This window comes from Dasypus novemcinctus, chromosome 17 (genome assembly GCF_030445035.2).
Source record: "Dasypus novemcinctus isolate mDasNov1 chromosome 17, mDasNov1.1.hap2, whole genome shotgun sequence".
Lineage (NCBI taxonomy): Eukaryota > Metazoa > Chordata > Mammalia > Cingulata > Dasypodidae > Dasypus > Dasypus novemcinctus.
This window is the reverse complement of record NC_080689.1, coordinates 62,115,728-62,138,546: the sequence shown is the minus strand read 5'-3', so window position 1 is coordinate 62,138,546 and position 22,819 is coordinate 62,115,728. Positions and strand designations below refer to the sequence as shown.

Genomic DNA, 22,819 nt, shown 5'->3' with positions numbered 1-22,819 from the left:
TGATAATGCAATCTACAAATCAGGAAGTTAATTTTTCCTTCTCAACTTAGATGGCTTTTCTTTCTAAGGCCTAATTGCGCTAGCTAAAATTTCCAGTACAATGTTGAATTAACAGGGGGAAAGTGGACGTCCTTGTCAGGTTCCTGATCTTAGAGGGGAAAAGCTTTCAGTCTTTCACCATTAATTATATTAGCTGTGAGTTTTTCATAGATGCCCCCTTTCGTGTTGAAGTTTGCTTCTGTTTGTAATTTTGAGTGTTCTTATGAAGAAGGAGTGCTGGATTTTACCAAACGCCTATTCTGCACCAACTAAGATGATCATTTAGCTCTTCCCCCTTGATTCTGTTAATGTGGTATATTACATTAATTTTCTTATGTTGACCCACCCTTGCATACCTGTTAGGAATCCCACTTGATCATGGTGTATAATTTTAATATGCTGTTGGATTCAGCTTGCTAGTATTCTGAAGATTACTTCATCACGATTAATAAGGGATATTGGTGTATAGTTTTCTCTTGCAGTATCTTTATCTGGCTTTGGCATGAGGATGATACTGGCTTCCTATGTGTTAGGGAGTTTTCCTTCCTCTTTAGCTGTTTTTGGGGTGTGTGGAAGTGTTTGAGCAGGTTTGGTGTTCATTGTTCTGGAACACTGGTAAAATTCCCCTGAAGCCATGTGCTGGTAGGCTCTTCTTTGGGAGATGCTTACTGATCTGATTTCTTTACTAGTTATTGGATCACTGCTATCTCTTCTTGAGTCAGTGTAGGTAGTTTGTGTTTCTAGGACTTTGTTCATTTCATCTAGGTTTTCCTATTTATTCCCGTGGGGCTAGTGGTATTCTTTTTCCATTTCTGATTTTCTTCCCCTCCTTCCCTCTTTCTACCCCTCTCTGGCCCCTTTCCCTCTCTATTCTAGATAAAAATTTTTTTTTTCTTCAGAGAACCAACTTCTGGTTGATTTCTATTTAATTCTCATTTACTCCACTCTAATGTCTATTTCCTTTCTTCTGCTTGTTTAGAGATTAGTTGTTTTTCTAGGTCCTCCAGTTTTGAGGTAAGGTCTCTGATTTAAGATCTTTCTTCGTATTTAAGCATTTATAGCTAAACATTTCCCTCAGCCCTGCCTGTTCATCCCTTAAGTTTTTGTATGATGTGTGTTCCCTTTCATTCACATCAAATTACTTCCTAACTTGCCTTGTGACTTCTTCTTTAACCCATTGGTTCTTTAATTTCCACATTTGTGAATTTTCCATTTCTCCCTCAGATATTTCTAGTTTCATTCCATTATGTTCAGAGAAGATACCTTGTACGACTTCAATATTTTTGAATGAGACTTCTTTTATGACCTAAGATATGGTCTACCCTGGAGAATAATCCATTTGTATTAGAGAAGAATGTATACTCTGATGTTGGATGAAGTGTTCTGTATATGTGTGTTAGGTCTAGTTGGTGGAGAGTATAGTTCAATTCTTCTCTTTCCTTATTGATCTTCTGACTAGATGATCTAGACATTATTGAAAGTGGTATAGGAGTCGGACTTGGCCCAGTAGTCAGGGCATCTGTCTACCACATGGGAGGTCCACGGTTCAAACCCTGGGCCTCCTTGACCCGTGTGGAGCTGGCCCATGCGCAGTGCTAATGTGCGCAAGGAGTGTCGTGCCACGCAGGGTTGTTTCCTGCATAGGGGATGCCCACGTGCAAGGAGTGCGCTCCACAAGGAAAGCCATCCAGCATGAAAAAAGTGCAGCCTGCCCAGGAATGGCGCCGCACACACGGAGAGCTGACACAACAAGATGAAACAACAAAAAAGAAACACAAATTCCCATACCGCTGACAACAACAGAAGTGGATAAAAAGTCGGAGTGGATAAAGAAGATGATGCAGCAAATAGACACAGGGAACAGACAACCGGGGCGGGGATGGGGAGGAAGGGGAGAGAAATAAATAAATAAATCTTTAAAAAAAAAAAAAAGAAAGTTGTATAGTGAAATTTCCTAATGTAGAACTGTTTATTTTGTTTATTTCTCCCTTCAAATCTGTCAATATTTGCTGAATATATTTTAGGAGTCTGCTGCTAAGTATATGTATGTATTTATAACTGTCTAGTTGCCTTGACCCCTTTACCAGTATATAATGACCATCTTTGTCCCCCATAGCTGCTTTGACTTAAGATCTATTTTATGTTATTAGTATAGCTATATCAGCTCTGTTTTGTTGTTGTTTTGTTGTTGTTTTTGAGGTATTAGATTGAACCCAGGACCTTGTATGTGGGAAGCCAGTGCTCAACCACTGAGCTTCATTGGCTGTCCTGAGTTGATTTTTTAATTTTGCTTGTGTTTTTGTTTGTTTTAGGAGGTACTGGGGCCTCCCGTGAGGGAAGCAGGTGGTCAACCACTTGAATCACATACATTTCCCTCCCTTCCTCTTTTTTTATATTACTTCTTGCATGGCATATTTTTTTTTCCTCTATCACTTCACTTTCAACCTACTTATGCCTTTTGAATTTAAGATGAGTCTCTTGTAGACAGCATATAATTAGGTAATACTTTATCCACTTTTGCCAATCTCTGCCTTTTGACTGGGGAGTTTAATGTACTTACATTCAAGTAACTGCTGATAATGCAGAACTTTCTTTTGCCATTTTCCTATTTTGAATTTGCAAGTTATATATATATATATATTTTGACCCTCAATTCTTTTAATGCCTACATTCATATTTGGCTTTTGGTACTATGCCATTTTGAAAAACATTTCTTTGATGATATTTTTCATGTGTTTACTTGGTGATTACGCTGTGGAGCTGAAATTTAACATCTTAACTCTAACAGTCATTTAATTTGGTACCTACTTCATTAGCATCCACATACACCATTCCTGTATCTATTCTCTATCTCTCTGTCCTTATTAATTTGCATTTAGCTGCTGCGGTAAGAGTTAGGGTTGCCTACCATAAAACACGACAGCACTGGAGTAAGTGCCCCTATGGTTACCTCTACCAGGAGTCTCTGTTTCTCTGTGTGTTTGAACCACTGTCTACTGTCCTTCCCTTTTACTCTAAATAGCTCCCTTTAGCATCGCCTGTAGGGCAGGTCTAGTGGGGGTGAATTCCCTCAGCTTTTTTTTAATCTGGAAATGTCTTATTTTCTCCCTCATTGTTTAAAGGAAGTCTCACTGGATATAAAATTCTTGGTTGGCATTTGTTGTTTTGCAGCACGCAAAGTATTTCAACATACTGCCTCCTGGCCTCCACCGTTTCTGGTGAGCTGCACACTTAATCTAATTGGGACTCCATTGCACATAACATTGCTTTCCTCAGGCAGCTTCAGAACATTCTCCTTGTCCTTTGCTTTCCCCAGTTTGATCAGGATGTGACAGGGTGTATTTCTTCCACTTTATCCTGTTTGGTGTTCTCTGGGCTTCTTGCATGTTCATATTAACATCTCTTGCTGAGTTTAGGAAGTTCTTGTTTCTTTGAAATTTCCTTGTCCCCTCTTCTTCTGGGACCCCCAGAATGCAAATATTGGTGTGCCTGATGGTATCCCAGAGGTCTCTTGGTCTATTTTTGCTTTTTTGAATTCTTCTCCACCTGACTCACTTGTCTTGTGTTTAGGTTCATTGATTCATTCTTTAGCCAGCTCTGATCTGCTGTTGAAAGCCTCCTGGGAAATTTTCATATTCGTTATTGTGGTCTTCAGCAGTTCTGTTTGGTTCCTTTTTAAAACTTCTGACTCTTTGAGATTCACATGTTCATTTTTTTTTTTTTAATCCCCAGAAGCCTTTCATTTCTCCCGCCCCTGCCCCCCACCTTCATCTCCTTGAGCAAATTGAAGATCACTTTAAGTCTGTCTAGTACATCCACAGTCAGGTCACCTTCATTGTCTTCTGGATTTGTATCTCTTTTCTTTGAATGGATCATTGTTTCCAGTTTCTTTGATTTCTCATGGCATACTATACATACTCATATATTAACATTAGCTCAGACTTATTCCTTGACCTGTTTCTTGAGTTTGTATCCAGCTCATGATATGACAGGTTTTCTTGTATGTAGGAGCTAAGAAAACCAAATAAACCTTAGGAGACCCTTTCAGTAGTTTGCAGATTGGATATGCATTGGCTGGACTCTCTGCAGGGGTGAGCCTTCTCATCAGGGAGGTCAGCCCGTGGTGAATGCAAAGTGCAGGGGCCTCCCTGGCTCTTCTGGCCTGTGTCTTGTGCTGGGCTTGTGCTTGCTAGTGGTGTTAGGGGTTCCCTGTTTATGGAGTTTGAAAGCTCCCTGTCCTCTACTTCTCAGGCCACAGACATCCTCCCACTCCCTGGTGTTCCCCTGCAGCGGGTAAAGCAGGCCAGCCTTGGCAGGCTTTGCCCCAGCCACTGGCCTCCACGGTTTATCTCACTGCCTTTGTAGTCTCCAGTTGCTTTTCCCTGGGGGACAGATTCTGGGAAGAGGCAGGGGGTAAACCAGAGAGGAATATCCTAAGATGGTCTTTCCCAGATGGAGCAAGGCCAGAGCCCCACAAAGGGAGCACTGGCTGACTCCAAACTGCCCTGAGGGGGCTGCCAGGGTGGGTGCCTAGAGCTGCTTCTATGGCTCCCCAAAGCTGTGCTTTCTTGACTTGGCATTTGCCTACCAAATGCATCCCCTCCACTGTCCTCCCGCAGCTCTGAAGAAGTATGTCGTCTTTTAAGTCTCTTCTGCTGCTTCTGTCCAGTGTGGGCTAGAACACTGGCAGCTCTCAGCGCTGGGTGCCTAGCGGTTTGAAGTAGCTAATCCAAAGGAGCATTTGGACCATTCTCTTCCTCCCACCCCCTGGATCTTGGAACTAGCTTTTGTCCCCTTCTGGCATCAGCAAATTATGCCAAGGGCTGGACCCCTCTGCTGCCTGCCACGAGAATGGGGGTTGGATGGTTGTAACAGCTGTGCGGCATGTGTGATTCACTGGCATTTATTTCCATGTATGAGCATTTTCTCCCCATTGTTCCCTGAATGCTGTACGGTATTCTACTGGACTCCAGAGTTTGGAAATAGTTGATTGAGACAGTTACTGTCTAATACTTCTCAGAACTTCCTGCTTTGCCATCTTCCCACAATTTTTTGGCTGCCCTTTATTTGACTAAAGGTTCCTGGCTCTGGTTAGAGTCCTGTCCAGCTTATCCAAAGGGGGTGGCTATGTAAGGTTTTCAGGATCCTTGTCAGACACCCTAACTGGAAACCCGGTGCCAGCTGATACGCCACATTGGACTGAATGCTGGTGTGCAGAAGGGCCTAAGATTTGGGAGGCAGTTTGCAGAGTAGTTTCCTCTTCCTGCCCTTGGAGAGGACCTGGGAAGTAGAATCCTGGTGCTGGCAAGGATGGGCATTTATTTTGGGAGGCTGGGGGTAAAAACAGGTAGTACAAAATGTACGTCCCTGGAAGGCAAAGTCCTTAAAGTATATGAGAATTTGCTGATCGCGGGGATGGAGATTGACTTGTGTGGCCAGAGCAGGTTCACTTGGGGACTGAATTGGCAAGGATGTGTCCTGATAGAGAGACTAGAGCTGTGTGTAGCCACAGCATGTGGATTTGCTGGAGATGGGGATTAAAAAAAGTCCAGGAGAGGCTCATGTAGAACTGGTGGAGTTTCAGGATGGTGGCTTTTACTGTGTAGGGGTTGGGTATTGCTGGGTGGTAAAGGTGTTTGCTGCCTCACTTTATTTATTCTTTGTCACGCATGGCTGTGAGGTGAGTATGTCTCATCATTCAAGAGTGTAACTTTTGTTCAGAATTGTCTTTCATGTTGTCGAGGCTGTGTCTCTGGAAAAGGGTCACTCAGGAAGTGGATGTAGCCCAGGCGACTGAGCTCCCGCCTACCACGTGGGAGGTCTGTGCTTGACCGTAGAAGACCACGACCTGGTGTGATGGATAGGTGGGGATTTTGACACAACGGGATGATGCAACAAGAGATACAAGAAGAAAAAAAACATAATAAGAGACAGAACAAAATCTTGGAGCAGAGGTTCCCAGTGCCTCCCAAAGAAAATGAACAAGACAGCAAGATGATGTGACCGGCGGGCGCAACAAGGTGATGTAAAGAGATGATGCAAGAAGAGACACAAGAAGAAGAAACATTGAGACATACATAGCAGGGAAAGGAGGTGGCTCACGCGATTAGGCACTGCCTTCCCATACCACAGGTCCCGGGTTCAGTTCCTGTGTGCCTCCTAAAGACACAGGACACAGAAAGTGCAAAGAACGTTGGGGTGGGAAGAAATATATCTTAAAAAAATAAATAAAGCCATTCAGTTTTGGAGTGAGATGCCATGAGAGCTGGGGGCACATATGGATGAAGACCATGTGTGGGGCCTGGATAAGGCAGAGTCAAAGATTCAAGTGTTGGCATGTCCCAGGAGCTTCCTTGGAAAGCTGCTGAGAGAAGGCTGCTCTGTGGGTGCTGGAGTCCCACTAATCCCCTCCTCAGGTTGTGATCATCGATGCATAAAACTGATCACTGGGGAAACTTCCTTGAACAGTTTAAGCTCTGAAATGAGATGGCCTAGACAATTGGGATAAACTTATTACCACCCTGGAAACACCCCGAAGCCTCCTTGTCTCTCTTTTTCCCCAGGTAGGAGCTACTTGTGACAGGAAAATTTCCCCACTAAAGCTGCCCTAGGCTTCTGCTTTGGGAGCCGCTCATCTGCTCCAGCGTTCCCTCAGGGCAGGGGGGCTTCTTAACAAGGGGCCGAGAACTTGAAACTCAGACATTCCTGTGGGGATGTGTCAGTGTGTGTGTGATATATTTATTAAATAGTATACAGTATAGTGTGGGCTTAGTAAGGGGTCTGTGGTTTTCACCTGACTAGCAAAGGGGTCCATGGAACAGGAAACGTTAAGAATCTCTGACCATGGGAGGCTCACAGGGCATATTCTGAAGAGGTTGGCTAGAAGAGTATTCCAAACTGAATTTTGCTTTTGATGGAGATGTTCTCTGGCTTGGCAGAGCCCCACGCACCCCTTATTATATCTCACTAGCCCATTCTACTTGTTCAGATATCTAACTTTGTGCCCTGGACTAAAGATGTTAGGGCTCAGAGGGAAGTGGTTCACTGGGCTCTGAGACTTGACTGTTTCTCAATCCTTGGGGGTGGTTTAAGGGCTGGTGCTGGGGTGGTATGTGCTCTGGAAGTTGTCTGGCAGTTTGAAAAGGTGGGGGATCCAGAGCATGTAGATGGGATGGAAGTAACCTTGGAGTGATGGCCCTTCCAGTGGTGGATTCTCCAGGCTGGGGCCACTGAGCAAGCGATGAAACCAGACACCCAAGGAAGACTCTTAAGGCTGAATCTGACTGAGATAAGAAAATGTCAGAGAGAACACAGGCTTCTATCTCTTGAACCTAAGAGGGAGATTCCCTTTGTTGGAACTCATTTCTCTATGGGGTAGAATTGAATTAATCGTGGAAGTAGGTTTATGGTATGAAGTCTGGCATGTTGGACAAGAACTCTCACTGGTGTGTGCTGCCCAAGCTTGTCAGTGAGCTGAGCATAATTTGAAAGAGCCACAAATTCTATTTCTGACATCCTGGGCCTGGTGGTTAAGTTGACTGAAGTTAGTCCTCATCCATCCTAGTGGACTTCTAGAGGAAATGTTTCTAGGAGACGCTAGGAGAGGCTTTATAAAAGGCATGTCTCTTTTGGTATAGCTGTGGTGTCCAGAAGAGATCAAGGACAAAATGGCTCCAAGAAGTATGTTAATGGTAGATCTCTTAATGGGAAGAGTAGAGGGTTATAAATACTAGATTATTTTAGGGAGTCTTCTGGTCTTCTTTGTATCACTTCCTTTCTCTTTGGAAAGATTTACCCTATTTTTTTTTTTTTAAGATTTATTTTTTTTAAATTTCTCTCCCCCCACCCTGTTGTCTGTTCTCTGTGTTGAGGGGGTTTGGGGAGAAAGGAACCAAGTGGCAGAGTCCCCCAGCATTGTGTGATCTGCACCGGGAGCCCAGGAGGAGACTAAGGCTCTATCAGGCTTGGTGGCCAAACCTCTACTTGTTATGAGGGGTTTGGGGAAGGATCATTTGCGTGACTTTCCCTCTGGATGTGCGAAGGCCTGGCTGTGGCCACAATGCCTGGTTCTGGTCTCTGGTTCCTGCTGGACTTTCATGCACCCAAAACATGATTGTCAGTTATGAACATGATTAGATGGGAAGAAATGTAACTTTACTTTCTGTAGCATCCTCAGCTTGTCAAGAGTTCCCTGATAAACCCTCATAATTCAGATGATAAGAACCTTTATCTTGCCCCTTTAAGGCCCATCATCTTTGAGTAAATAAAGAACTGTGTTCAGGATTTAAAGTCAATGTCTGAATCCTTGTGGGGGTTCTTTGCCTCTTAAGCATCCTCTGTCTTTCCTCAGTCCAGTGATGAATATATGTACACAGAGGCTGGAATGAGAGTCAGTGATGTGTTGGGCAAAGGATGTAGTAATAATGTTACATCCTTGATATACTTTAATCTGACAAGCTACACTCAATGTAAACTAGTGGACTAGGAAATTTGAGTTAAAGCATTTGATTGTAATCAGTGAGTTTCTTCATGGTTTCTAATATCTGAACTGCCTGATTATGATTTGAGTGACTATCTTTTTAATCGTAGATTCACTTTTGAAGTTGAAATTTCAGGAAATTTAGAAGACTCAGTGATCTTACCACCCTGGTGGAACCACTGATGGAAAAACTCTAAATGTTGCTTTTTTCCCTATACAACCGAGTTAAGTTTTCTGAGGGTACATAACACTGTGTCCTGTTTTCTTTTATCATTGGCATGTTCAGAGACTACTTATATAATCTCTCTAACAAATTTTAGTAGTCCACCAAATAGACAGTTCTCTGCCATTTAAATTGGCTTGTTTTCTTCTCAAACATGGCAAATAACTTGACATGGTTAGCCCTTTCTCTGTTTGTACTTTTGTTTTTCAGGATAGATCCTGAGAAGTGGAACTCCTGAGTCACGGGGTGTAGATCTGTCCTATGACTTGATGTACGATACTACCTTCTAATACCAAAAGGCTCCTGACTTCCTCACATCCTAGCCAGCAGCGGGATATATTAAAGTGATGGGACTTTAATGGGTACAAAATGGTAACTTTAAAGTGAAGCATCTATTACTGAAGGTAAATGTTATACATTTTGTTTAGTTACATTTCTTCTGTCTGCTTTTATCCTTTAGCCATTTACAATAGGTTTTCTTCTGTTTCAGCCTTCCCCAAGTATGAAAAGTGAAAAGGCCCAGAGCTGCCTTCTAGAGAAAAGTATGTTCAGTCTTCAAAGTTTTGGAGTCTCTGACAATTTAATAATTACCCTTTAAATGACCTTGCTTGTCACAAATTTACACAACTCTATTTTTATCTTAACTTTCTAACTTGAATAAAAAAGCTTCAGGGCCTATAGCCCTTGCAGTGTCCCCCAGCTCCCCTCCCACTCTTTGGGGCTCTGTATCTTCTCTAGGACTTACACATAATATCTTACTCTATTTTCATCACTTAGGAATAAGGGACTGTAACCCTTCTGGGGAAACTAACCTTTAATAGGAATAAAAATGTTAGCTATAGTTGTACACTTTGACCAAAGGGAGTGAGAATTTAGGACTCTCTAAGTAAATACGCAGCCAGGGCTATATGGCACAATTGTGCAAGTTAGACACCCAAGGGCCTTGACCATGAAGACCGTCTTCACTTTTCACAATAACTAACAACGATGCAGGACTTAATGTCCACTGGGTTTTGTTCACCATGCTTTGTATATGCTAATTTGTTCTCACAACAATCCTATGAAGTAGGTACCACTATCCCTGTCTTACACATGAACAAACTGGCACAGAAAGGCTGAAAGGCTTAGGTCTTGCTCAAGGTCACATAGAAAGTGGCAATTACTTTGGTAACAGCTACCTGCTGGTGAAAATTCCAAATGCCTCATCAATGGCAATACCTACAGTTGCCTTAAATTTAATGTGCCATACAGCCTTACCTCTAAAGAGGGGTTTTTGGTTTTCTATCTTTTGGATTTGGGGCATTTGTTCATTGGGGGCAGTGAATAGAAACAGAAAGAATGGAAGAAGGATCGGGGAGAGCCAACTTTCTTCATTAGAGAAGAAATGGTGCTGCCCACGGAAGAAAGGAAGGGAGGAGGAAGGCTAGGGGCTCCTGATGGTATAAGACTAAGTTGGTTAAAGACTTGCAAAACTTCCCAAGGTGTTGGAAGTGGGAGTTGTTTTGAACATGGGACTGTGTTTCACTGGGTCTCAGGGCAAGGACAAGGAGGCCCCTACTGATGTCATACGCCCTAAGTGGGATCTGTGGAATGAGACCAGTCTGCTGGTTCTAGGCTACTGAGGGACACTGGGGAACTAAGAGAACCAGAGTCCTGGGAACAAAATGCTCTGGTCTTTTGTTCAGAGGCATTAGCCCTAAGGCTTAACACTGACTCCAAGAATAACAACTCTTGAATATAGTAAGTCCTGCCGGGCAAGTCATCACTGGAAAAGTTCTGAAACCTTCCTGTACCTTCCACGGGACTGGGAGGGAGGAACTAATAATGACGTAGCCTGGATCCCACTCCCATGCCATGAGAGACTTTCGTTTCATCAAGGCTGAACACAGTTCTTCTAGCTATAGCCCTTGACATGTAGAGCTTCCATGAAGGTGGGAATTGCAATCCGGGGGTCCTCACTCCCGCTCCCCTGTCCCTGAGCCTGTTGGTTATTCTCTGGTATGGCTGGAGTTATAGTTGCCCATTGTCTCACTTTATTCAGTAATTGGACCATAAGTACTTGGGGTACCACTTTATTTCCATGACAACCCTGGGGTGTAGGATAGGAGGAGGGCATGCACTGTTACCCCTTTCTCCTTATGCCATAAAGTCACTGGGATTGAGTCTGGAGCTCTAGGCTCTGGACTTTCTGTTCTTTCCACAGGCCTCACCACAGAATTGGTTGAATGTTCATTTATCTCAAGGGTGGCATCTCTTGGACATCTAGATTTAGAATTAGCCACTGACTTGACTTGAAAGCACTGTCTTGCCTCTTATTAGAGAAGTTGTAGGCTTACATCCTGCTGAAGAGTTCCCATATACTACCCCCCATTAACACTTCTAGCCTTCTTAACCTTCAATTGAGTTCCCTGAAATGCAGATTCTGAGACAGAGCTTTAAGTAGTAGTTATTACGTGAAGCACCAACAGGTCAGAGGTAGGAATACCCATAAAAGATGTATAACTGAGCAGGCTACTGCTGTGGGCAACTCTGGGAAGCACTGTGGAACTTGTCCCAGCGTTGTCCCCTCAGTACTCAGGGATGAGGAAGCCAGGTGTATACTAAGCCTGACCATCATTGAACTTGGCCAGATCCCAGGGCATGTGGCTTCCTCCAGCACTTCCGGCCTGCCCTAGGGGAAGGCCAGCCAGAGTAGTGCCTTGTCACCCTCAGATCCTAGGCAAGATTGTCTACTACTGTGAAACAAAGCACAATCTTAGCAACATAAAACAACATGTTTTACTCAGTGTCTGTGGGTTAGGAGTCCGTTTGAGCAGGCTAGCTGCATCTTCTGTTTTGAGGTCCCTCACAAGGCAAAATTCAAGGTATCAGTCATAGCTGGGGTCTTGTCTAAAAGCTTGACGGGAGTTGTAACTGGGTAAACTCACTTCCTCTGGGACTCTTTGGCTCACGGCCTCTGTTTGCAGCTGGCTGATGGCTGGAAATGGCCCTCTGTTCCTTGCCACATCGGCCTTTCCAATATGACCACTAGCCTAACCAAGGCATGTAAGCCAATGAGGCTCTAGAGTGTGACAGGATGATGAATTTTATGTAACCTACACAGAAGTGACATCCCATCCCCTCTGCTATGTTCTATGGGTTAGAAGCAAGTCACAGGTCCTGCTGGCATCTCGGGAGGGATTCTGTAAGAATGTGAAGCCAGGAGGTGGGGGCCACTGAGCCACCTTGGAAACCACCTAGCATTCATGCTGCTGGAGTTTCCCCATACTTCCACCTACTCTCCACAAGTGACTCCTGGCTAGAAACACTTGTCAAAAAGACTTGGAGGTTGAAAAACATGCAAATCAATCAAATCTAACACTAAAATCCTGACTGGGCACTTGGTGGCTAGTCAAATGTGACTTTTTGGGGTCTGGTACTACTTTCCTGTGCTTTGCTGTGCCTAGTTGAAGGCCAGGCCTCTCACACTTTCTGCTGTAGGAGCTCTGAATCTTCATGGTCTTACAGGGATAGACTGTGGGGCCAAACAGTGATGGTTCTCATTGAATTTCAAGGTGAGATTGGAATTGGGTGGATGTGTGTGTGTCGGGGGGAGGGCATGGGACCTTCAAGGAAGAATTTCTGATAGGCTATTGGTGTGAAAACTAATACAAAGAAGAAAGAAGTCTTGTTTCTTGTCTCACAGATGAAAAATTCCAAAGGACATGGACTTGTGCCACTTTCTCAGCACCTGTAATCAGGTGGTGTCTGGGAGGAGCTAGACACTTTAAAACTTCGTGCCATTTCATATAACACTTCTCATCTGAACCACTTCTGCGTATATAACTCGCAGGTAGTAACTGCACAGTGTGCTGCTGCCACCACCATCCATCACCAAACCTTCCCTCCCCCTACCCAGCAGCTGTGTGCTAGGGATTAGCAACCCATTCCCCACTCCCGCCTCTGGTAGCCTGTCATTGTTCCATGTGAATGTGTAGTCTAGTTATTTTGGGAGTGACTGTACAGTATGTCCTCTAGTGTCTGGCTTGTTTCACTCAACATGTCTTTGGTGTTCACCCATTTTGTGGTATGTATTAGCATTTGGATGGACTTTTTTTTTTTTTTTTTAGGATTTTTACCCACGCCCACCCTCACCCTGCTGTTTCTGTTTCCATTCGCTGTGTGATCTTGTGCATCGATTTCCTCTTTGCTCTCTTCTCATCTTTCTCTAGGATTCAGAAGAATTCGATCCTGGGGACCTCTGATGTAGAGAGTGGTTCCCTGTCAATTGTGCCACCTCAATTCCTGGTCTCTGCTGCACTTTACTTTGACTCTCCCCTTTGTCTCTCTCTGGTTGTGTCGTCTTGCTGCGTGACCCAGTAGGGCAGGCACTCGGCTGGCCGCAGGCACGCTTTCTCTTTTCACCAGGAGGTCCCAGGGAGTGAACCTGGGTCCTCCTTTATGGTAGGCAGTGGTCTTATCACTTGAGCCACATAGGCGTCCCTGGATGCAGTTTTTTTATACCTGGTTCTGTTAGAGGACAGTTATTCCCTCCTCCACCCCCACCCCCCTTTGCCCCTCATTTTCCTTTATAGAAAAGTGTGGTGTTGCCAGTGTGTTACACTGCTTTTGTTTAAAAATCACATTTAATAAAATCTTAGGGTAGCAGCCTTAAATCTGAAACACAGCAGCATGTAGAAATGAGATAACCTAGAGCAGCTTTGCTCTTGTCTCTGAGAGGCCATGCCATGGAATGCTCTGGAACCAGGGCCCCTGAGTGAATCCTGGCTGGGCCACCCACTAGTGTGACCTTGGATGAGTTACCAAACCTCTGTCCACAGATTCTTCCCCTGAAAAATGGGAATAATAGTAACCCCCTCAGAGCTCTTGTGTGGGTTAAATGAGTAGAAATGCAGGGAAAGCCTCAGAAAAACACCAGGAGCCACCAGCGGCTTGTGACTTGAGCCCTGCATGCACCAGGGAGGACATCTGAAGGTGTGTGACCATGCAGTCTCAGACCTGGTATTTCTGGACTAAATGAAAACTCCTCATTTAGGGGCTCATTTTGTGATTGCGCTTTGATTACCTGTGCCTCCTGGGCCCTGCCTTCCCCCTGCTGTTGCTCGCTGGCACTAACAGTGCCACAGCCCCGTGAAGGGTCTCAGACACGTCACCTCGTAGCTTTGCACAGATGGGAGCCTCAGGGGGGAGCCGAGTTTGCCTGACTCTTCTAGCAGGTTTTGACAGCAGAATGGGCAAGGGCTAGTGGACTCGGTGCTTCTGGAGAAGGAATGGGAATGAGTGGGAAGCCCTGGGTGGGGGGTGAAGGTGCAGGAGTGGACGTGAGGACGCTAGAGCAGGAAGGAGCTTTCCCTGGCACTGGCCAGGGACCACCTGCTGGTGGTTCTGGGGCCCTTGTGGTGGGTTCTCTTGGTAAGTGTGCAAAGGGGTCACGTGGGCTGCTTGTTTCCAAACTTCAGTTCCTGGGCTCACTCCAGAGACTGAGCTCGGGCAGGCCCCATGGTGGGGTCTGAGGGCTGTGGTAGTTCAGATCCTTGGGGGGCGACGATCTGGGGGCCATGACGGGGGCTTGCCCTGCAGACACAGCCTTCCAGCCACTTAGAGGGAATGTTGACTGAGGGGAATATGAGGAGCTGGTAGAGGGCCTGGGGGTCTAACATCCAACGTACCCACTGATGTCCTGCTCCTCGAGTGCACTCTTGAGAAACACTGCCAGCAAGTATTAGACCCCGAAGCTGCCTTTTTAGGTACATTATAATTTTCCGGTTGAAGATGAGACCCAGAGAGGTCCTGGCTTTATCAAGGTCACACATTGAATTAATGGCAGGACTCGGACTGCAACAGGCGTCCTGGCTCCGCATCCAGTTTCCTCCTCACTCACACCTTTTCCTGAGGAGTGGGAGGTCAGCGAGGATGAAGGGGTGAGGGGAGTTAGTAACTAGAATTTAGGGAGCTGGACAAGTCCCATAACCCCAGAGGGCTCAGCAAGACAAAGAGTTTTGTCCTAGTTGGAAATGGAATCAGAATTAGTATAGGGGTAATCTTGGCTTTGAACTTAAATTGTCCAATAGTTCCTATAAAAATCACTAACAGCGTTACTTCTCAGGGGAAGATGTACCTACTTCCTGGACAAAAACATTCTAAGTGAGGCTTCATTTCTCACCCCAGGGAGGATTCAGATTTCCCGCTGGTAAGTTACTGCTATTAGCTCTCGACTGCTGTGAGGGGCTCCCTAGTGGGTGAAGGTGGGCGTGATTGCAGGGGAGCTGCCCGCGGGGGCCCGGGACTGCAGCAGCGCCGGGGCGGGCACTGCAGCCCCCGCCCTCCCAGCGCCCGCCCCGCGGCCGCTAGAGGGGGCTGTGCGGGCGCCGGGGCCCGGGCTGCTGTCAGCGCGCACGGGGGAGGAGCGCGCGTCCTTGCAGCCCGGGGTGGGAGATGGATTTAGTTCTGATGGCAGCGCTGTAAGGGAGGTGCTGGAAGGAATACTTTGTCAAGGAGCAGCAGCCTCTGTTGTCTGTGATCCCCACTGACCCGAAGAATCAGCGAATGGCTGGGGGATTTCAGGCAGATGTGGGTAGAGAAACCCTTTCGGCCGCTCTGACCAGCGCGGGACTGCAGGAGGGGTAGGAAATATTGTGCTGCAGGTTAGCTGGGTGCATTTATTCAGCTGACTTAGAGGAGAATCCTACAGGGAAGACCAGAGATGGATGCGATGCCGCGCAGGAGGTAAGAATCTTAGGCTTGCCTTGGTTTTGTTAATTTTCATGGAATTCCCGAGCCTTCCAGCATCCCTCCCCTTCCCAGAGCTGCGGGGTGCAGATAGAGGAGTGCCCTGTCTCTTTTTGTTGGCATCTGCGCTGCAGCCCTTCCTAGTGGCTGGGTATGTATTTCACACCTACCGATTTCTGTTGGTGTAACATTGGAGGATTTTTCGGAAATCGGGGCTGCCAGGCGCTGGTCTCCGCATGGGGGGCTGTGGGCCGGTTTGTCAGGAGAACGAAGTCTGCCAGGTCGGGCTTTCCTCTGGGTTCCCTGCCTTCCTGTTGGCCGCCGCCCTGGGCGCGCTCCCTTGGGGCCGGGTGGGCATCCGCAGCGTGGTTGCAGCTGTTGGTGAGCAGGTGTGAGGTCTGCAGCCGCCAGCATTTTGATAAAGGGAGCTGGCAGGCGACCTGGCCCGGGTGGGTTTGAATTTTTGTGCACCTCAACCACTTTGGAGGGAAACAAAAAACCCCAAGGTACCTGAAGAGGTCTTGACAGTCTGTTGATCTTACCTTCCGTCTCCTTTCCTCAGTTTCCCTGCCTCCCTCCCCTCCTCCACCCAGGGAGGCAGCGGGGTGTCTGGGTCCACGTCTGCTGGTTTTCATATCCAGACCTCAGTACCTGGTGTTGGGGTGGGGGCAGGAGGGGGATGGGAAGGGCAGGCAGCGTTAGGGTGCTGAGCAGGCGCTCTGGTCTGGCCTACTGTCTTGCCTTTTTTCTTCTCACCCCTAATCTCCATCCCCTAAAAATGAAAAAAGCTCCAGCCCACACCCTATCCAATTCTTCCAAAAACTCTCGTTTATCTACAACATGACTATTACCCATCTGTTTCTTTACACCCACTCCTCCCTCCTCTTGCAGTTTGTCGTCTAAGATTTAACTAACTCAAATGAGTCTAATAAATAAGAGAAACCAAATATCAGTTTTATAAATGGACATCCTGTGTCTTCTGACTAACCCCTAAGGAGCGCTGGTCTGGCCTCCCGACAGAAGCAAATGCACTGGGGGTGCACTCAGCTCTTCTCAGGTTGGAGGATATGAAATGTTTAACTTGTGCAGCGTGAGGTGTTCTCATTATGGGATTTTGAAATTGTTTTAAGGGAAAGTATTTGGTCGACATTTGAAGTGATATAGATAAAGAAACTAATTGTGGAATTTCAGACTTGGAAGTATCTCTTCCCACTAGCATATAAATAATGAATACTAGAGATTTTTTAAAGGGGTGTAAGTTATTCGTTAATAGTTTTACTTTATGATGCCTTGCCTTCGTTTTTGTAATGTGAGCAGACTCTTCTCAATGCTTGACCAGGATCCCTCCTCACTGCCCCCAGTCTCCATTCCCCCTCCAAATAGGGCACAAGTAAAAGCAAAGTGTCTACTAGGATGTCTACATATTTGGAAAACCTCTGAAGAGAGACCATCTCTGGTCCAAAATCCATAAATCTACATTGGTTCTTAGATACTAGGTTGCGTAGCTCTCTCAGAAAGGGCTTGTCACATACACAATACACACAAATGACTGAAATGACATACCACATGTAGTTTCTAGGCTTGGAGCAAATTTGCTGTAAGAGGGCAGCAGACTTGGCCCAGTGGTTAGGGCGTCTGTCTACCACATAGGAGGTCTGCTGTTCAAACCCCAGGGCCTCCTTGACCCGTGTGGAGCTGGCCTATGTGCAGTGCTAAAGCGGGCAAAGAGTGCCCTGCCACGCAGGGGTGTCCCACACGTAGGAGAGCCCCATGCGCACGGAGTGCACCCCGGAAGGAGAGCCGCCCAGTGCGAAAGAAAGTACAGCCTGCCCAGGAATGGTGCCCCACACATGGAGAGCTGACACAACAAAAAGAAACACAGAAGCAAACAAAGAAGACGCAGCAAATAGACACAGAGAACACACAATGGGGGGCAGGGGGGAATAAATAAATAAATATATCTTTAAAAATATTTGCTGTAAGAATTACCATAGTACTGGAACTAGCAATCCTCAACTATTTTTTTGTAAAGATTTTGTTTTTTATTTCTTTTTCTCCCCTTCTCCCCCTCCCCCCAGTTGTCTGTTCTCTGTGTCAATTCCCTGTGTATTCTTCTGTGACCACTTCTATCGTTACCATCGCCACCGTGAGTCTGTGTTCCTTTTTATTGTGTCATCCTGCTGTGTCAGTTCTCCATGTGTGCGGCACCATTCTTGGGCAGGCTGTGCTTTGTTTTGCACTGGGCGGCTCTCCTTACGGGGTGCACTCCTTGCACGTGGGGCTCCCCTACGTGAAGGGCACCCCTGTGTGGCACGGCACTCCTGTGGGCATCAGCACTGCGTGTGTGCCAGCTCACCACATGGGTCAGGAGGCCTGGGTTTGAACCTTGGACCTCCTGTGTGGTGGTTGGACACCCTATCCATTGGGCCAAATCCACTTCCCCTTCTCGACTCCTAGACCCAGGTTTTTTGTTTTTGTTTTTTTTTAAGCAGTATATGCTTTTGCTTTCCAGAATTATTTTTGACATATTTATGTTTCATAACCGTATTATCAGCTGCTATTTAGACTGAGTTTTATATGGGCTACAGCACTCAATCCATATCCGATGCTTAATCTTTTTTTTTTTTTTTTTACTAATTCCTTGATTAATTGCATTTTTTTTTTCAGGAAAAGCAGGACATTTTCTTAGTTCTTGCATGTGTATAAACTTTATATTATTCTCACACTGTAATACCATTATCTTGAGACATATAATTCTTCATCTAAACCTTTGCATCTGCAATTTTTTTTTTCCTCTTCTGGCGTTTTGTATTACAGAAAAGAAGTTTGTTGGCAATATCTGTAAAATCAGTATATGAAAGTCCACAAAAGATTTTTCCCTTCTAGTGCCTATTTTCTTTAAAAAAATTTTAAAATGTATGGTATAATATACATAGAAAAATGCATGAAACATGTACAGCTCAGAGTATTACAAGGTGAAACACTAGACTACCTTTTTGTCTTTTTTTGTGGTAACATGTAATATAAATTTTGCCATTTTAAGGTCATTTTTACTGCATTAAGTACATCATACATTTTAAGGTGTATAATTCAGTGGCATTAATTATATTTACAGTATATTACCCTCCATATCTACCAACATTTCCAAAACCTTTTCATCAGCCCAAACAAATTCTTTACCCATTAGTAGTAATTCCCATTGCCCCTTCCCCTCAGCTCCTGGTAACCTTTAATTAAATTTTTCTCTATGCATTTGCTTATTCCAGATATTTCATTTAAATGGAATCATGCAATATCTGTCCTTTTGTGCCTGGCCTATTTCAGTGAGCGTAATGATTTCAAGGTTCATTCACGTTGTGGCATGTGGCAGCTCCACTACTTCTTATGGTTGAATAATAGCTTGTAGGGCTGGAGCTCGGGTCTCTGTTCATCTTTGGACACTGGCTCCCCTGTTGGCTGTGGTGAATAATGCCGCTGTGAACATGGGCGTGCATGTAACTGAGTTCCTGTTTTCAAGCCTCCACCTGCCTGCCTTTTATGGTCATCATTTCCTTGCATTTGTAGTTTTGTGCTCTGTAGATCAGACTTGATTCTTTTAAACTTCATGAAATTGGAATTGTAATTTGTCTTGCTCAGGGTTATGACTTTAACTGCTCCATGATGACTACTTTTATCAAATTCATCATAAGCCTTCGGAGCCCTTTGCTGGTTCCCTCAGCTCAGCTGGTCTGACTGTGGCTGATGCAACAGCACAGCTGAGGGAAAGAGGTTGTGCAGGACAGTGGCCAGTTTTAGACAAGCTTGAGGCGGGGATGGCTGGTAGAGAGCAGCTCCAGAGCAGACCAGGTCTCCTCCCTGCTTCTAGCCTGACCTCCCTCCCCCCAGAGTGGTCTTCCTGAAAAAAAATCTAATCTGTCCCTCCACTCCCCTACGGATAAAACTCCAGCTCCTCACCCACCTCTCCTGCGTTACCTCTTCCTTCACGCTCTGTCCTGGGCACAGACTGAGGCTCATTGTCCTTCCCGACTGTGTGCAGCCAGCCTCCCGCCTTCCTCGGGTTCCTTCCGCTGTCTCACGTGCCTTCTCCCCACTTTTTGTCCTCCAAGTTGCTTCGTTTGGAAAACCAATAAAATAGACAAACTTCTGGTAAACGTGTTTAAGACAAAAAAGAAAAAATCAATATTGGAAATGGCATGCAGAGTGAAGGGGAGCAGAGACCTGAAACTGTAACACCATGCACTATCGTATCCTAGCATGTGTGAAAAGCTTGAAAAATGGCCAGTGTTCACTGAAAATATAAAGTGCCAGTATTTACTCAAGAAATAGAATACGTTCCTGGGTGGGAAAATCCGATGTTGCAGTTGTCGATTCTCACAGTTTCTCTCACGTGGATGCTGCCCTCCTGATAACAAGAAGTGAGGCAAGTTTATTCCTATCTTTATATTCCTTTGGCAATTTTCTGTGGAATTTTGGAAGGGGTAGTTAAATGCTTGTGCTCAAATGCGAATCATCTTAAGGAAAAGTCAACAGAATTACATTTGTCACCGAAGTATTTTTCTTGAACAAGTGAGCTTATTAAACTTCTTAAAAAACATTAATTTATTTAATGGGTATTTTTTGTCTTTATTTATTTTTTTAATATTACATTAAAAAAATATGAAGTCCCCATATACCCCCACTGCCCTCATCCCACTCCTTCCCCCATAACAACAACCTCCTCCATCATCATGAGACATTCATTGCACTTGGTGAGTACATCTCTGAGCACCGCTGTACCTCATGGTGAATGGTCCACAGCATAGACCATTAAACTTTGAAATGCATGGCGACTTTATGAAGATAGAACTTCATTGAACAGCAGGCATGGTTTTCTGCCCCTGTTACTTTATCGAGTATAAGTTCTATTGTGTTTGCTTTCTCTACACGGCAAGGAGCTCACATAAGAATCTGTTGAGTTTTACTCTTCAAAATCCATGGTGAAAAGACACAGGAAAAGTGAAGGCGGGTTCAATTCTTTCTTCCTTTCCTTGTATTAGATGGCAGAGCATCTGTACTGATTGTCTCAGTATTCCTTTATTTAGAATTTATTTTCCTTCCTGCTTACCACCACCTTTCTCTTAGATCCTTCCAATACCCTCATTTGTGTCCTAAATTAGCTCCATCTGTTACCATAGTTATGCAGTGTCCAGCTTAACCTGTTTCATGCTGTCTCTACTGTACTGTGAGATTTCCTTTCTCTTATTGTTTAAAAGATGGCATTTTCTTCTCCTGTCCCCCAATTTTTATTTTTAAGTTGATGCATGTGCACAGTTAATCAATAGGAATGAACAATTCTAATGACAAATAACAATCACTGCCCCACCCCAAACCCTTATTTTTTTTTAAAGATTTATTTTTATTTATTTAATTCCCCTCCCCTCCCCCGCTTGTCTGTTTTCTGTGTCTTTTTGCTGCGTCTTGTTTCTTTGTCCACTTCTGTTGTCCTCAGCAGCACGGGAAGTGTGGGCAGCGCCATTCCTGGGCAGGCTGCATTTTCTTTCACGCTGGGTGGCTCTCCTTATGGGGCGCACTCCTTGCGCGTGGGGCTCTTCTACGTGGGGGACACCCCTGTGTGGAGCGGCACTCCCTGCGCGCATCAGCACTGCGCATGGCCAGCCCACACGGGTCAAGCAGGCCCGGGGTTTGAACCAGACCTCCCATGTGGTAGACGGACGCCCTAACCACTGGGCCAAAGTCCGTTTCCCCCAATCCCTTATTTACAGGCATCCTATTTTAGCTATGTTTTTCATTCTGCTATAGTTAACTCAATGTCTCAAAATAATATGCAAATACTGCAATTTCTGAGCTTAACTTTGATCCGTCTCCTTGCCTGCTTGCTCCTTCCTGCTAGCTGTACATTTATTTCTTTTCCATCATCAGAGTTGAGAAGGTGTTCACTCTGTTTCATAAGCACGGCTGAGTTTCTGTGCTTTGTCTGTGGGTGATTCTAAAAGCCGAAAACAGTTCATTATCTGACTAGGTTGTTACTGTTCACTGCCTGATAAATAACGTGCTTGCTAGGATTTCATGTCCTTCTCAGGGGCTCCAGTCTCTCATTCCTTCAGTCACTAAGTGGAAAGCTTTATGGGGTGAAGTTCAAATGGGTTTTAGACTCGGGTGCCCTGAGTGACTGACTGAGAAGGGCTGTAGGCTGGGGCACCATCATCAACCGAGCTGCTCTGGTTCTCCCCCTGCAGTGTGTGCTGCTTCTCTAGAGAAGACCACTCAGCCAGTGCCTAACTGTAGGCCCCTGGAGTGGGAGGGGGTGTGACAGGGGGCTGGTCTGCTCCCTAGGAGACCTGAAGTTCCAGACATCTTCAGGGCTCTGCCAGACAGATCAACTGCCTCCTTGGCTCAGCATCCTTTGTCTGAAATCTAAACTGAGGCTGCTCAAACATTGGTCACCAGCCTACCATCTACTTTTCACTCTCCAGAAACATCTCCATTAGTGATGATCCAATTCTTCATTGTTATCGCAGGATTATATATTTCTTTTTCCTTATGGCCAGTTTTGTGGGGTCTAGGGTCAGAAGACATAAGGGATTGGTGGAATAGGCCTGCCATCTTGAATTGGAAGCCAGGGGCATTAATTTTTAATTGTGCCATGCATAGCGATAAAACAGACCTTTGGCATGGCCATGATTTAAATTCAAGGCCTAGCAGAAGTTAACTTTTCTCTGTTATGAATGTCTTCTAATAGCAGCAGTACCTGTCAAGTCAGCTCCAGCACGTTCTCTGATCTGGAATAGTCTAGACACTTTGACCCACCTTCTTCAACCTTTCACTCATAGGTTAATGACATTTGGTTTACATGAAACTCTTAACAAGTTCAATTATTTCTCTTCAGAGACTCCAGCAGAATAGAAGGGGGCAAAGTAAAAATAAGTTTGGCTAGTCCTCTAAGAGGGAATAGGGTAAAAATGAGCAATGAGAAACTGAGAACTTCTCCTGGGAGCCTGGAAGGTAGCTGTTGCCTGAGTGCTTTGGAAGATATTGGTCAGGGTTTCCAACACTTGATTTAGACCAGGAGACTAAGGAATAGTCTCTGTGAACTCACATATGATGGGGAGTGGCAGCTGCCTGTTTTCACCTGGACTAGAAGGGATGTGTGTTCAGAAAGTAAGTCTGGAGTTTCTATGCATGAGAAACTTCGGTTGTCTCTGTTTCCATCTAAGTTGCCAAATTTTTCGACTTTAGCAATGATCACTAAGCCCACAGATGGACTTTGGGATCCTGATATATATATATATATATATATATATATATATATATATATTTAAAATTCTGTTTAAGTTATAGACTGTCAAAAT

The 22,819-nt window shown here is 45.1% G+C and overlaps 1 protein-coding gene across 2 annotated transcripts in view; it reads left to right on the top strand.

The window, feature by feature from the left end:
- The first annotated feature begins 15,104 nt into the window (after positions 1-15,104).
- The window catches only part of LOC131274000 (C-type lectin domain family 4 member F-like), a 33,821-nt gene continuing 26,106 nt past the window's right edge, over positions 15,105-22,819 (top strand). The window contains exon 1 of one of the 2 annotated variants that reach the window (XM_058278834.2): positions 15,105-15,467. The gene's annotated coding sequence lies outside the window, so the exon portion shown is untranslated. The remainder of the gene's footprint in view (positions 15,468-22,819) is intronic. The other variant, XM_071208897.1, reaches the window with a different exon arrangement.